Genomic DNA, 12,508 nt, shown 5'->3' with positions numbered 1-12,508 from the left:
ACAATGTTTTTGTACTTTTTAATGTCACCTATTCAGAACAGTTTTTGGTATGTTATTCCTTTGATGACCCACATCTTGTAAGTACCAAAGGCTGGTCCTAATGTGGCAGACGCCTATTTTCATTTTTCAAAATTATTTTTTTTATTAAACTTTACACAAGATAATGTAAAAACTAGTCAAAATAATAAATAACGTTTTTTTTTCTCCCCCTCTCTCCCAAACACAAAAAAATAATGGTGGCCAGTGTAAATATGGTACACATACATGTACATACACACACCCATATATAGAATAAAATCTCTGAAAAGTAAAAAAAAAAAAAAAAAGGATGTCACCACCAAGAATTTAAGATCCCTATTTTTATTGTTAGATAATATGTTTATAGGTATGGTGTAAATTAACTTTAGGTTAAGGTTTGAAATATACTGATAATGGTTAAGGTTAGGAATAAATGCAATAACTAAAATTAATGTCAATGGAAAACCTTAATATGGATAGAGACATATATGTGTTACCTTGTGGAGATGATTTCCTAGTAATATGCTATATAGTGAGGATTTGTGGGGTACTTTTTAGGACCAACAACTGGTCCTTATAGGTCTATTCTTGTGGTGGGTTAGGTTTAGAACTAAAATTTGAACTGAGTTTATTTTAGGTATGTGATGATTGCTAGTGTTTTTTCAGTTAATACCTCATTGAACTTCCCTTGCCACCAAATGGCCCCATAGAGTTGGCAAAAGATCTACACTGCTGTTCAAAAGTTTAGGGTCACATTGAAATTTCCTTATTTTTGAAGAAAAAGCACTGTATTTTTCAATGAAGATAACTTTAAATTAGTCTTATCTTTATAGAAATACACTCTATACATTGCTAATGTGGTAAGTGACTATTCTAGCTGCAAATGTCTGGTTTTTGGTGCAATATCTACATAGGTGTATAGAGGCCCATTTCGAGCAACTATCACTCCAGTGTTCTAATGGTACAATGTGTTTACTCATTGGCTAAGAAGGCTAATTGATGATTATAAAAAACCCTTGTGCAATCATGTTCACACATCTGAAAACAGTTTAGCTCGTTACAGAAGCTACAAAACTGACCTTCCTTTGAGCAGATTGAGTTTCTGGAGCATCACATTTGTGGGGTTAATTAAATGCTCAAAAGGGCGAGAAAAAGAGAACTTTCATCTGAAACTCGACAGTGTATTCTTGTTCTTAGAAATGAAGGCTATTCCATGTGAGAAATTGCAAAGAAATTGAAGATTTCCCAGAACGGTGTGTACTACTCCCTTCAGAGGACAGCACAAACAGAGACTACTGTGGGTACTATTTAATGAAGATGCCAGTTGGGGACCTGTGAGGCATCTGTTTCTCAAACTAGAGACTCTAATGTACTTATCTTCTTACTCAGTTGTGCAACGCGGCCTCCCACTTCTTTTTCTACTCTGGTTAGAGCCTGTTTGTGCTGTCTTCTGAAGGGAGCAGTACACACCGTGTAGATGGAGGAAGACATCTTTGCGCTATGGCACCACAGATCTGACACACTAGTGACTGCAAAGATCAACATTATGCTCAAATGTGACTGCAGTGAGTATAGAAGGTTGAACTGAGAGGGTAGTGAACAACAGATGGCAGCAACAAGCCAAAGAATGCTGTTACTTTCCACCATTATTACTTATTCAGCAACGTCCCTGACATTTCACAAGTAATGAGGATTGACGTTACTCAGAGATTACTCCTCAAACTACTAACATTAGTAAGTTACCTACGATTAGCACTTAGAGCTGTAAAAAAAAACATTTTGAATTTCGATTATTTATATCACACAGACCATGTAGGTGTACACAAAAAGGCTCCTTTGGAGAGCTTCAAATTTTGCTTCCTCTGCTGCTTCCATAATGTGGAACAAAAACCGGGTATATTATCTATCTTAGGCCTACATAAAATCTACATCCTACACAGACAAATAAAATCTTATTTATAAAAGTAGCTATGTAAAAGAACCTCTTCATCATTTGGCGAAATTGTAATGCGGACATTACAGGTGCCATTTTGTACCTTGATGGCCCCCGTCTTGTTGGAGGTGGAGAGGTGATGGAGGGAGCAGTTCATGTCGCTTCAGTCTGACCATTAGATGTCACTGAAAATAACATACTGTAGCTTTAAGGGTAGCGTTAATTTTGTCAAGGCTTGTTTAAGGAGTTTATGTTTTAAAACAGTTCTGTTAAAACACGACTAAAAGCAACTGAAAAGCAATGTCTGACTTTCATTTGTTTATTTTCATACAATTTTTATTTATTATTACTCTCGTCAGATTCAAGTTATTTTTGTTTTGGCCATGTTTTTATGCTGTTTGGAGTGCAGAATCATTATCCACAATGAAAATCCTGCACCAGCATGAGCTTGAAGGCAACTCAGCAAGGAAGAATCTATTAGTCCAAAAGGCACATAAAATGCCAGATTACAGATTGCAAATGCGCTCTGAGACCACAACAGTATAAACACATAACACTTTTTATTATCATCAAAGGAAATCTGTTTGTTCAAAGAAATTCTTTAAACAGATTTTTTTTTTTTTTTTAAGCTGTGTTGGACTATAAGTATCAGTTTGTTCAATCAAAAAAATAAAATCAGCCAATCAAATGCCTGAATTTACCCATCATTAAGTGACTTTGTGTTGCTGGATTGCTTGAGCAGGTATCTTGTATAAAGAATATTTTTGTCCACTGTTCCTTCAAATAAAGGCCACTTAAAAAGGTGTGATAACACATATGAAAGTCATTTTACACAACCATGAGGTCTCTGCCTCCAGCAGTAGAATGAATATGACTAATCCCCAGGATGAAATCAAGCTGACACTAAAACACAATCTATCCTCCCCACAGTAATGCCTGTGAGCACAAGCATTAAGAATGCCTGATTGGATAAGACCATGCCGAATCTCATCATCTGATCTGAAGCTCAATATCCAAAGAAGGGACAGAGGCAGCCGATAGTGAAAGAAAAAAAAAGTAATTCAGTAGCCTTTTTCAAAGAGTAGATGAAAGGTATCTGGCATAAATGTCCACACAGGTTGTCGCAGAATAAGATGACAAATTAAGCTTAGCTTTCTTAGCTTTACTTTGGGATACTGGATATCAATCATGTGTTTTATAAAATTAAAAGTGCTCAGAAAAGATAAGACAAAAACCCAATAACTTCCAAACACATTTCATTACTTTGCTTTGGATTAATTGCAACTGACTGGATTCTGTTTCCCCCACTTGGCCTTTGAAAACTGATAAAAGATGCTCAGGGCACGGTATGTGGATATTCAGATCTTAAAAATGAATAAAAGTTTAACGGAAATTGCATAAAGATAGAACTTTGTAGGAGGCCTCTGTTGTCCATCTTGCAGGAAATTTTTTCTTGATGTGTTTTTTTGTTCTTTTTAACGAAAGTTGGGTATTTGCTGGCCATGTCTTCTCAACGCCATCACCATGCGTCTTCTCCTGAAACACTCACATCCAACCTGCTGCCATTATTGAGCAAGCTCAGCAGTGATGGTAACACAGTTATATAATAAATCCACCAGAAGATGCTACAATTTCCTCCATGCAAAAATTTGTTGATGTAAATCAAAGACACTACACTATTATTTTGAGGTAAATTTCAATCACATGAAACAACATTTTAACAACATCTTTCCCTCTTTTAGCTGTAATCCTTTGAAGCTTCTCATGTTCTTATGATACAACTGAAACAGTTGAATTTCATTTAACCCTTTAGATGACACATATATATTATTTAGACAAAATCATGGAAAGACTTGTAATAAATAAAGTAAGGGCCCCCTGAAGGTGCTTGTACATTGAGGCTCGTAAAACATATGATCATTGTAACCAATAATTACCAATATCCCAATCGAGCCATCACCCATTTTGTAGTCTAGCCTAGTATTATCATAATTTTTTTTGTTGTTGTTTTCTTTTTTTCTCTCAAGCTGAGAGGTTAGTCAGACAAAAAAAAAATATGGAAACACTGAAAAAGAAATAAAGACAAACACCTCAGACATACGACAAACACGCGCCAGTTTTGACCACTTCAGTATTCTAAATTTTGGTGGCTAATTCTTGTACTATGTCATTTAATTAGAAACATACAGCACAACGACCGGTACTATTTGAATTTCGATCCAATTTTACTCTGTGAAGGATTTATAAGAAATATCATTTTCCAGACACAAGCCAAGATTCTTTTTTCAAAACCTGTGAGCATCCAAACACATAATTAAGTCAGATATTAGGGAAAAACAAAGAGAAAAAAACAAAACTTGTCTATCCCAAAACATCCATTAGTTGATCCAACACAACTTCTCGTCAGAAACAAAACAAACAGCGAGCTCACAGGACCCAAAAAGTAAAAAAAAGAAAAAGAGTACCATTTCGTCTTTTCAGAGCTTACTCAAGCAGCGCATATCACACTCATACATCCAAGCCTCCAATATACTCATGTCATTAGAGTGTGCCTGGATCTATTGTTAATTTTCTTTTCAAGGTCCTTTGAGCATATCAATGTGTGTCCTCAGTTCAACCAATTTTTAGGCATCTTTCTAGCCACTTTGTTGGGCTTCCAGCTGCTATGGGGAAGATATATTAAAGGTTCATTATACAACAATAGACAATACTATTGTATTTGTATAAGAACAAATAGGAACAAAACACTCCATGATTCGTAGTCGGAAAACATGCAAAATATCAGGGTGTTCAAATTGTTATTTTCCTCACTGTACCATATTATAGTGATTTGGTAACATTGACTTTTAGCTTTCTGTGTTTTTGTCTATATTCAGGTTGGACATGTACTAGTTTCTTATGAAGGAGTCAGTGACAGAGAAACTGTGTAAAGCCAAGATCAAATGAAAAAGAATGCCTGTCTCAGGGTTTTGAGACATGTTGGCATAAAGACAACTCCTGATTTAATAAATAATGCTGGGGATCACACATTTAACATCCACCTTATTTTGGGAAATTCTCGCCTATTTTGCATACCCAAATGTAAAAGCAAATAACGTAGGATATGTAAGCCCAAAATACATGTGTGATACTTTATTTAAAAGCTAACACCCTCTAGTTTCTGAATACATAAAAATAGAGTAAATTGGGTGAATAGAACACAGACCAAGCTGCATCAGTTCAAACATGACTTTAACATAAAGACATTCGTATTTTTAACCTAAAAGATACGAATGAACAAACTTTCACAGGATGCAAACAGTGCAATAGCAGTGGGATTTTGTACTTTGTTTACAATGTTGTGTGTACAAAGTGTGACTGCTATTATGCTGTGCACTGAAATAATGAGCTTCAGAAATGATTATAATTATTTTAAAATCTCAAGAGGGTCAAAAGTGGTTCCACTCTCTGAAGTTATGCACACTTAGTTTTAATAAGTATCCTAAGTTTGAACACGATAAAAGCATTACAACACTGCTGACACCATATGTGGTGCAGCAACACATTTTTCTCTTAAAACCTCTTTAGGTTCCACTATTTAAATCGATGAAAATTGGTAATTACAGTTTAAACAAACTTCTATTTGGCCAATGTCTGTCTAATTCATCCAATCTGTGGAATTAATAATTGCTTAACGTTGAAAGTTTTATCGGAGTAAGTGTTGCACGATGAAATTAACTTCAATTTTCTCCTGATCCGTAACTAATTGATATTGAGTTTTTTGCAGGTCTGAGGAACAGCTTGGGATGACATAACAAAGCAGTCCTCGACAGGCCGTGAACCACCGGCCTGAAGGGTTAAGAGCATTTTTTTAACACTATTGAGGGTCCCCTATTTCAGAGAGCAGCAGCCACCACTGTATTTATTTTATTATTTGTTTTATGATTGAATGTCTTTTTCAACTGAAAGAAAGTGAGGCATTTACAGTATCTCTCCAACGTTTACTACATTGTTGGTTCCTTGATGTGGCTAATACTTTATAGGGCAGCCCTACAAAATATTTTTTTGCACAATATACTTGTATGTGACCACAAGTACCTGATTACTACCATTGTCCTGATGCCCTTTGCTTGATGACAAAAATCTTCTTTTACTTTAAAAATTAAGACAAATATGGCTTAGACTCTAGAAAACTGTCAATCTTTCATGACATCTCTTTCAACAAAGTTGACTGAGTTGAGAGGGAATGCATATACCAGCTCTTCACTTAATTTCACAAATTATTAAAAATTTCTAAGAATCTGTTTCACATTCTCTCTCTCCTGTGTCGCTGAGCAGTGTAGAGCTTTGCACTCTGAAGCAAAATGCTGGGAAATTGGATAGAAGATCACACTCTACATGCATATGGTAATCCTAACTAGTCTGGGAAAATAGTTTACTGCTGTATAAGAGGACCTTTCCTAAAGTAAGAACAGCATATTTCTCCTCATTAATAGATTAGAATATGAAAATAATTCTAGATATCTTTTTATACAGTTGCCAAACTCAGCCAGAGCCATAGCTCAATTGAACCGTCCATCCCACCTGCTCTTAGCAGTAATGATTTTATGGGATTCATTAGAAATAAGATTGATCTTATTAAAAATAAGAGCATGATCACTCCTTTTACTATGATTGGTTTATCTCTGGAAGATGAGGCAGCATCTGAGGTATCCAGTTCAGGTAGAATCTGAACCGGGTTGAACTTTCAGAGTTAGCAAAACTATTGTCTTCAACATGTCCATCTCATACATGTTGCAGCCTGAAAAAGATTTTCTTCCAGGTTTGATCAAAATGTATCACTAACCACCATTTAATCTCTGAAAGCATCATTGCAGATGATGATATACCAGATTAATGATAACCTAATCCTTAACATGCATAACGTTTGAGTCCTTTATAAAACAGCTATATGTTTTACTGAGAATGCCTTTCACATAGATGTACTATTTATAATTAGGTGACTTGTTAAGATTGTTGGCTGCAGGTTCAGATGGATCAGAAGGCATTGCACCAGTGGTGTCCAAATATTTTTGTACCGGGCATAAAAAAACAGTATGCATACACCATATAAAGAATTCCATCAACATTTTCTTTGTATTGCATCTTTCAAAGATTAAATCAATCATGATATATTATGTTTTGAAAAAAAAATCAGTAGAGATAACTTTACATAAACTGTACAGAAACCTTGTCCCTTTCTTTCCATTTGTGTTTAGAGTGATCATTAAATAAAAGGTTTTGATGCAAGTTCAATCAGATCAGTTCATTCCATCGGTGAAAATCTTTTTTATATAACAATTTCCCTATGCAGCTCTGGCAAACAATTAGTATATCAATAAAGATTGATGCAGTTCTCCAAAGCTGGCTATATATTTTACATCAACTGCATATCGGACCTTGAGGTGGAAAATGACAGAATTTTGCTGTCAGCTTTAATTTTATTAATTTTGATTTGATTTAATAAGAATAAATCTTGTCATGATTATTCATTTGATTATCTGTCTGATTTATCTATGCCTGTTTTTCTTCTCCCAAATTTGAATGTACTTTGCTTTCAGCCGCAGTAAACTTTTTGGACAGTAAAGTGGTCTATAGGTTGTTGCTACAATAAAGATGAAAGTCTTCATTTGATACTATGCTTCATTACTGCCACATCATTACAATGCAGTTTATAACCTGTATTATCACATTTGAGCCTGACTTAAACCGTGGTGCAGTAGAATAATCATAATAAAATTTACACTTGGTCATTAAGGTAATAATTGGGCTCTTTTCTCACATCTTTTATAAACTAATTGACAGAGAACATATTCAAGCTAAGTATTTGTCATGGTTTTGGTTTAAGTTTTCTTTTTGAGTTTTCATTTAATTGATTTCCATTTTGTGTTATTCTAGTTGTTGCTCGTTTGTAATTGGGTAATGTATATCTTGACTTATGTATTTTGTGTTTACCATCTGTTGCCCTCCTGTGTCAGTCTCCTTCCCCTAGCTCCCTTCTAGACTCTTCTGCCCACACCTGTTCCTCATCTACTAATTAGTCCTCCCATTGTTTCTGTCTTCCATATATACATCTCCTGTTCAGTCACTCTTTGCCCATTCCTCGTCACTTCTCTGCTCCTCATATGTGTTTCCCTGACATCCCCTAGATTTTTTTTTTTCTGTATTTTATTTTTTGATTTTTGATTCATTTTGCCATCATTTTGTTATTAAACCTGCAAGAAACTACCTCAGCTTCAGTCTCTGCATTTGGGTCCTCTTCAAACCTCCACACAACCTGACACTATTATCACTGATAATTTTTACATCAGTGATCCCACCCAGCTGCATGCATTTGAACTAAATTCCACACTGTTTGGTCAAATCTTACATCCTGTGTTTTTAGGATGCAACATCTTTTTCTTTCCCAGCAACAGGACATATCTAACAGACTAGACAGATAAGATTAAAATGGGCTACTTTCTATAATTAAATGATAGAAATTATACAGTCAGGACAAAGAACAGCAGCTTTTGTTCACATGTGCTCTTGAGAGCAAGTAAATAGAATAAGATGGACCAGTAATCACAGCCTATTAAACACAAAATTAGGTTATGACTTATTTAGAAGTCCTGCTACCATCTCACTTTGCTTTTAGCAGCTTTAGTCACAGCTGAAAATCAGATGCAGACCTTTCAGTAAAATGTATGATAAGCTCTTCAAATTGTAGGGTTTTAGCTAAAGAAAAAGCTCTGCAGCAAGCAAAATGAATCACTGATTGTAATCCAACCTTTCTCTAAGTACTCTCCAGTTTGTAATGACAATATCATCATGACCTAGTAAGTGTTTGGAACAAATTTTTCATTAAAATGTGTCTGTTGATCATAGTCTGGATGGGAGAATAATTAAATCTGGCTGTATTACTTATTTGTGATGTAATTTGAGTGCGTCTGATCATTTAATCTTCAATTCTAAAACAAAATGTCAGTGTGGCCTACAGCTACATCTATTTTACGGCCACCCTGTGCAATGGCCTGGCCACCCCACTGGCCGATGTAAATTGTAGTAGCATCTGTTTAGCATTTCAAACCATTATGCACAGCCAGCTACGTAACATTAAAATTCACACAATAAACCAAGATATGAGTAGGTGAGTCTTTATGATTTCTACTGGCAGGTTTACCACAATAGTAGCTTCAAACTCTGAAATTATGTCTTTCAGTTTCAGAAGATATATATATCTATCTATCTATATATATATATATATATAGATAGATAGATATATCTATATATATATGTATGTGTGTGTGTGTGTGAATGGTTTGCATGTTCTTAGCTGCACCAGCACCCCACTTCATGACCAACCTGCACAAGATTGTCTTAAAAGAGCACAGGTAAAGAATTTAACAAAGACAAAGAATGGTTTGTAACAGGGAGATGACAGTGAATGGTAATTCTCAGAGATCTTTATGTGATGTTTGTCAAAGTTATACTTCAATTTGATAAAAGGGTAGCACGACGTAAAGCAACACCGACAGAGTAAGTCACTGAAGAAATACACACCATAAAAGCAGCACCTGTTCTGCATTGTCCCTCATAAGCAACCTAGTTGTCCCACATTTGTTTGTTTTTTAGATCTGATCACTCTACTGATGTAACACAAAAATGCTGTACAGAGAATTAAAAACAGAAAGACAGCATAGCTTCAAATACATATATAAAGAAAGTCAAATTAAGCAAACATTTGTGTCCTTTATGCAGTGTCCTTAGTAGCTGTGTTGATTTGTTTTCAGTGTATCAACCTCCCAGGCCACTCAGGTCTTATAGTTCAGGCCTACTCTGTATGCCCAATAACATAGTTTATATTATATATTTAATAACACATTTTAATACAAACTTTATTTGTTCCTATTATATAAACTATGCATCACCTGAACCCTGTTACCTTATTTCAAGGAGATAATAAACCGTAACTTGCGTGACTGGGTCCTTCCTGGGGAGGACTGGCATAAAACTGCAAACTGCTCATGCCCCGGAGATATCACGCCAATTATTCGTCTCTGTGGGGGAAAACTATTTGTAGAAGATCCTCTGAAAATAAGAGTGGGGAGCCACAGCCACTCCAGATCTTTCTGCTTCCTGAATGGGCAGTTTACGCAAGCACGTGTCACCTCTTGCTGTTACCCCGCAGGGCCATCTAACTGTGGCTATGGCAAGATAGTGACGTTGCAGTCGCCATACAAGCGCAGGCGTTTGGATCCGTTCACACCCCTGTTGGGACAACTCAGTCCCGCTGTGCAACCCTGTGTCTCTATTTTTGAGAATTTACAGATCTGTGCATATTGCCCAGAGCCCTGACAACATGAAAGCAAGCTTCGTCTGCCCTGGATGGCACAACAAGCACATAGTTTGTTTGATATATTCCACACTGGAGATACAAGAAGAGATGAGTTGTTTTTTTTTCTTATTTTTGTATTTTCTATATTTTCCATATGAACCTTCAATCCCAGTAATGATTGTTTGCAATACACAGAGGTAGTGGAGGTTGAGGGGCAGCTGACAGGTGCATGTTAGGTGGGCGATTGACATTTCATACAGTTCGTGAATTGTAATCAATGGCCACTCACAAATGGGAGAAAGGGATGAGAGAGAGACAGACTGTGGCTCTTGTGGTTGCGTTTAATGAATATGTGAGAAACTGGGTATAAAAGAATGCTAAAAAACAGTAATATGTCTGTAAATATAGCAGAAAGTAGGGCAAGGGCTCATTTGGTGTATTTAAGGAACTGCTTTACAGAGAGATAGTAAAAAACAGGTGAATGTGCAGCCAGGGGAAGTTGAAGAGCTTGCACCTTTTCTCTTCTGTATGACTTAATTTTCAGTGACTGCGCATTAAAGACATCAGAGATTTACTTTGGTTAAACTTCTTATGTCAGGTACCAAACCACAAGTGGTGCTTGTTTTTCACTTTGGCAACTTGGCAGATTCACTTTAACCAAAGTAATAAAAAAGCCAAATCTAACATGTTCTATGAATACCGCATGAGTAAAGCATGTTAAACCTTACAGTAAACTTGTTCAGCTGTTGCTCTTTGAAGATAAAAATCCAATCTAAACAAAATGTATGCTTTGTGAATCTGGAAAAAATGCAAATGGCTTATAAAGCAAGCTTCCATATCTACTGTGTGTATTTGTTTTATAGAAGAGAAGAAAAGAGAAAAACAGGAAGTTTCAGGGTGTCAGAAAAAAAAATGACTTCCTTCTTCGGTAGGAAGTGATTTTCAGTAGATGGAAATTGACCACACAAGATCTATGAGCCAGGGGGAATGGGAAAATATCCAATATCAAGGCCATTAGTTCCGTTAAAGATATGATTTATATAAGATCAAACATTTAGAGAACTATTAAGGATCGAGTACTAACAGTAGAAGGCTCTTGAGTACTTTCACTTTAAATTGGGGCATTCTTGGTGTGTATGAAATTAAAGAACATAGGCTCAAGTGTAAGCAGACTGCATTTTCAATTTCACAAACATCTGTGGAACTATTCTCAATCTCTCTAACTTGAAGGCCCTTAAAACATTATCACAAAGTGTTTCTTTAATTTGGTTTTATTTTTTTACATTGATATGGTCTGGTTTTATTTGAACTTAGTCTGAATGTCAACAGCAGAGTCACAGGAAATATTAAGGGAAATCTTTTCAAAGATGTGCAGTCACAATTTTGTTATGTGTACAAGGGAAAAAAATGCATCTGTAACTTAGAAAGTCTATCTGGTTATTGCCACAGTTCTTTATAATTGCATGACATGCTTTGCAAACAATGTTATCATCGCAGCTAAAAATTCTGAGAAACTTTTGAGCTTATTGTTGTCCATGCATAATGAGGTTAGGGTCTTTATTAAATAAAAATACTATTGTGTTTTAGTTTTATAATGTACCAGTGACTTCAAAGAAATCTGTTGATTTTTGCCAAAATATTGATTTGCTAATAGTCTTTTAATATTTAATCTCTGGGATATAATTGATTCAATAAAATATCTTCGGAAGTAAAAACTTAATTTTCTCCTCTTTGCTGATCACCTTGATTTTTTTTTATTGTCTAACATAACATTTTACTTCTTATGCTCTGATTGTCATTGTTGTTATTATTATTTGTTTTATCATTATTAACATTTAGAAGAGATATAACATTTTCACTTTTTATAAAATATCCACAGACATCACATTGAGAAAACACTGCGACAGCAGATGCTTAGCACAGCCTCTCACTGTGTTATAGAGCCATCTGCTGGTTATTTGTAAAAATGCAGGGAACGACACAAGAGGGTCAGCAAAACGTCCACTGATCCCAAGGGGCCCTGAGGGGCCTCATGGGGTGGCCACAGCATCTTCTGAAAAAAAAGCACAACTCACCAGTGGGCTTAGATTGAAATTTTAATTTTTTCTGTTCTCTTCTTTTTTAATCATTTATAGAGCAATTCATCACTTTAATCATACAGAGCATTTAGGCATTTATAGACAAACTTTTGACAGTAACTACTCAAACTTTTTCAATCGACA

The sequence above is a fragment of the Cyprinodon variegatus genome, unplaced genomic scaffold, assembly GCF_000732505.1.
Source record: "Cyprinodon variegatus isolate N-32 unplaced genomic scaffold, C_variegatus-1.0 Scaffold508, whole genome shotgun sequence".
NCBI lineage: Eukaryota > Metazoa > Chordata > Actinopteri > Cyprinodontiformes > Cyprinodontidae > Cyprinodon > Cyprinodon variegatus.
Note: the sequence above shows the minus strand (reverse complement) of the source record.